This window comes from Capra hircus, chromosome 3 (genome assembly GCF_001704415.2).
Source record: "Capra hircus breed San Clemente chromosome 3, ASM170441v1, whole genome shotgun sequence".
Taxonomy (NCBI): domain Eukaryota; kingdom Metazoa; phylum Chordata; class Mammalia; order Artiodactyla; family Bovidae; genus Capra; species Capra hircus.
Genome location: NC_030810.1, coordinates 4,764,418 through 4,769,213, shown reverse-complemented (window position 1 = coordinate 4,769,213; position 4,796 = coordinate 4,764,418).

Below are 4,796 nucleotides of genomic sequence, written 5' to 3'. Positions count from 1 at the left end.
GGATGGCATCACCGACACAATGGACATGAATTTGAGCAAACTCTGGAAGATGGAGAAGGACAGGGAAGCCTGGCTTGTTGCAGTCATGGGTCACAAAGAGTCGGACATGACTTAGTGACTGAACAACAGCAACAACTTATGGCAAGTGAGAATGTTTTACTTTAAAGTTATCAATGCTGTTCTTTGAGGAGGGGCTAATCTCTTACTGAAGTGACTTACTGTTTGAAGGATATGCTTCTCAGCTCTCACCATGGAGTCATCCTGAGATAGCAGCATCATCTAATCACACGTGCGTGATGTTCTTAAAATCTTGGTGTTAATTTCATTCAAAACCTAAGGTGTGTGTGATATTTTTATGGAGCATTCTAACTGCTGCCTCTGATCTGTGGCTATGATGCCTGTCTTGCTCCAGTTTACAAGGAGGAAATAATCCATTTTGCTGAATCTTTATAAATATGAGTTTGATGAAATGAGTTCAAAGCATTTGACAAAATGGCATTTTTTTTTCACAGAACTGATAGCCACAATTCAAATAACCAAAACCATTTTTTTCAACCAAAGTAAAAAAACATGTCTTTATCAAACAAACTTCGGTTGAGTGGCAAAGGACAGGGTGGTAAGCGTTCTATGTTTTCTTGGAGCATGAGAAATCTGAGGGTGCGCCAGTCCTTCCCATCCTCCCTTCTTGAGATAAGGCCTCTTTCACGGGCACTTCCATCCAGCCCTCCCACCTGCTGCCTCTCCGTGGAGCTGCTTCCCTCTGCTCATCTGTTCTGTGCTCACTCGCTTCTCTTTTGTCAGATTTCAGACTGTAAAGTTTGAGCCTCCTGGCCCAACGCTTTCCACAAGTAGGAAGCATATAACTGATAAAACACAATATTCATTCTAATAGATTATATACTCAAGAACAACATGAGGCTACAAAAAAGGCCATTACTATATATTACCTAAATTGTAAATCATTTTTAAACAAAGTGAAGCTGTTTTTCACATACTGCATCAGATAAATTTTGTAGATAGGCGGCCATCTGTACTAAACATTTTTGGCTCGTTCATTTTTAAAACAGAATCTTCCTGATCTAGGATTTTTGGTACACAGAATTATTACTGATCCTCAACAGTGAATATTATATTTAACCCACATGCTTTAAAAAAAATAGGAGAATTGTGGATTTTTTTAAATAAGAGAAAATAAAATGAGGCTATAAAACATGATGCTGTTTAGAAAAGTTTCACAATGGGCATCTGAGAAGAAGGAGGAACAGATATCAAGACCAGGAGACTCCATCTCCCAACATCTTCAGCTGTATGGTAAGAACTCAATGAGGAAATGATGAACATGACTCACATCAGGCACTCACAGGATGCTCTTATGTGATGCTTGCCATAGAGATGGATCCAGAAATACCTCCAAACTGAAAAGTCAGGGAGGTCTACAATCATAACTCACATGAGGGAAAGGATTGCATGAAAAAATACCAATAAATATGCCTGTTATGTTCATAGGCACACAAACTGATAGAAGACACGTTGAATACTTGGTGAACAAATGGACAGGATTATGGGTATTATTCACAAGAGTAAATGCACTTAATAAATAAGATGGGAAAATGTTCCCTCCCACGAGTGATCAAAGGACATAATTTCATCCCCCATCCCCCAGGGGAAGTGATTTTGAATATTATGAATGAGATAATATTCTCACTCACTCCTGGGAATTTCTCCTAACAGAGGAGGAACTCTCAGTACAGTTTTATTTTCAGTAAAGAAGCAACATTCAATATTAAGAAAATGGCCAAATACATCACAGTAGCAGCCTCAATACAACCATTCTACAGTTAACGTAGAAGATTATCGGCAAAACAAAAATACTTAAATCAGAATTTCCAGCAAAGGTACGAAAAGCAATCAGAAGCTCAGAGCTGAACAGGTTCTCAAATGTCAGGCCATCCCCAAACATGCCACATAAAGATGAGGACAGCCCATGTGAAATATGACTGGTTTTCCTCCAGTCCTGGGCACTGGTTCTGAATTCAACCTGAAGGACAAGGAAGCCTGGCGTTCATAGGGTCACAAAGAGTGGGACACGACTTAGAGACTGAACAGCAACCACTGGACATAAAAAGACTTGAGAAGCTGCTTTTGAATAGAGGCACAACTGTAGGAACCTCCAAGGAGACACATGAAGGGGTGGAATGCTCTGTGAGTGAAGACAGAGACTAGTGCTCAGCTTATGACTCTGGGAAAGGATGGAATACCAGTTAGTTGGCATGGGCCATGGCACACTCCCTCGCAGCACTTGGAGAGCTGTGTTGTGTCCCATCCCAAAGACGGGGGAGCAGAGGCAGCCAGCACATCAGCCTGGGGGCAGGGGCTGCCTTTGCCCTGCCCCCCGTGCCTCCTGGCTCATCCTTCTGACAATTGGAGGCTTTCTTTTATATATATATATATGCATATATAATTTATTTATTCATTTGTTTGGTTGGTTTTCTGGCTGTGCTGGGTGCTCACTGCTGTGCGGGCTTTGCTCTAGCTGCCCTGAGCAGGGGCTCCTCTCCCCTTGTGTTGTGCAGGCTTCTTATCGCGGTGGCTTCACTTGTTGCAGAGCGCAGGCTCTAGGCACTCGGGTTTCAGTAGTTGCAGCATGTGGACTCAGGAGCTGTGGTTCCGGGTTTACTTGACCCGTGTCACGTGGGATCTTCTCAGATTGAACCCCTGTCTCCTGCTTTGGCGGGCGAATTGTATACAACTGAGCCACCAGGGAAGCCCCAGGGGTCTTCTCGAAGTGGACGGAGAGAGGGAGCTGGGCTGGCGTCTAGAACGGCGGCGTGGGGAGTGACGCAGCAGTTGTGAAGCTGCGCCAGTGAAGACCAGGCTTTATGTTCATTACGTTAATGTTTTGTGGGCAGGGCCTGGTGGAGAGTGGCAAGGAAACGTGGGAGATGCCAGCCAGTCATGGGACGACCAACCAGGATGAGCAGGCCTTGGTGTGGGAGAGCGCGTGAGACTGTGTGTGGAACCAGCTGAAAGCCGAGGCTCTCTAAGGAGAAGGTCTGTCTCCAAGGGCTCAGCGATCTCCCCCTGACTCCAGTCCAGGGAAGGGACCGGGGTCCTACCTATGCCGTAGGCAGCCCACAAGTGGTCAAGGCAGGGAGATAGGATCTTAGTGGAAGCAGACGTAGGCCGTTGCCTTTGCCAGCATCTCCTTGTGGATGGGAAGACCCAAGACTTGGGATGGGGGCCTCAGGAGCTGCGCTTTTGCCCCCAGAGTCAGTTGGCCATGACCAAGGACAGCCCCAGCCTCAGCTAGGGCATCCAGCTGAGAGGAGGAGAGCTGAAAGCCCCGCCCCAGGCCATCAGGGGTGGAAACCTGGAGCCCAGTCTCTTTGGACAGCAGTCTGCTCAGTTCTGAATCGCAGTGGCTTTTCGAAGGTAGGGTTTCTTACTGGCTTGCAGGCCCTACCAGCAGGGACAGCTGAAGGAGGCGGGCACAGAAGGGGGGGCAGTAGCGGAAGATGGAGACCCACCGTGGGCACCTGTCTTAGCCTGGATTCCCCTCTGGAAAGCAGCTGGATGGGGTTTGTTTGGGAAGTCCTCTTCCGGCAGCAGGACCAGGGTCTGCAAGGAGGGAAACTTGGGGGGGTTCAGGCTGCCCTAGTGCTTTCCAACACTGGCCCCACTGCTGCGCACACAGCCCCATCCTCTGGGACCCTCTGAGAGCCACATGGAGAATGCCTCCAGAATGTTCCCCCTGAGGATGGATAGAGACCAGATCGCTAGGGCTCCTGCTCCCACGTTGGGAGCCCTGCACAGGGTGTCCCGCCCTGGTACTTGCAGGCAGTGTGCTCTGGAGGAACCAACTCACTTAACTTGAAACTTAGTTTTCTTGCCTGTAGAATGGAAGCATTAGTCTCAAGTTTTCATATCTTGTGGGTGTTGTGTCGCTGTTTAGTTGCTAAGTCATGTACGACTCTTTTACGTCCCCATGGACTGTAGCCTACCAGGCCCCTCTGTCCGTAGGATTTCCCAGGCAAGAATATTGGAATGGATTGCCATTTCCTTCTCCAGGGGATCTTCCTGACGCAGGGATCCAACCTGCCTCTCCTGTATTGGCAGGCGGATTCTTTACCTCTGAGCCACCAGGGAAGCCCAGGTGTTGTGTTACCAGCAATGAATAATGAATCTTGTAAATCACTGTCCAAGTGTGAAGCAACACTGATAGTTAGGGTAGACATTGATGTGTCTGAACTATGTGCCAGCTGGAACAGCCAGCCTCTTAAACTTTCGGAGTGTCTGCTGCCTTCAAGCCCTTTTATATATGCCGTCATGTCATCGTGACATGCAGCCTCTAAGGTGGTCACCGTCATCATCCCAGTCTACGGACAGGGACACAGAAACTCAGAGGGACCCGGGCACTGGCCCTGGGGTCACATGGGGTGTGGCACAGGGGACTTCCCCTGCCTCCGTTCAATTTCTTGGAAAGAGCATGTGTCACCTGGCAGTGTAACACCCAAGCCAGCACCCTGGGGTTTGTGATCACATTCTAGGAAGGCTAGTGGTGGGAAACCCAAACTGCCAGCTCCCGAAAGGGAGGCAGAGAGGGCAAAGGTCAGCAGGGAGCCTGCCTCTGCTGTAAGTGCTAGAGGCCGCATGGGGATCAGCTGTAAGGAAGCAAGGGATGGTAAACATGTGGGTTTTGCTTAGCACGGGGCCTCTTGGCTGGGGCTCTGTGAATAAATTCAGAGGCAGTGTCTGAAGCTCTCGAAATGGTCTGTAAAAAAAGTGTGCATGTGGGT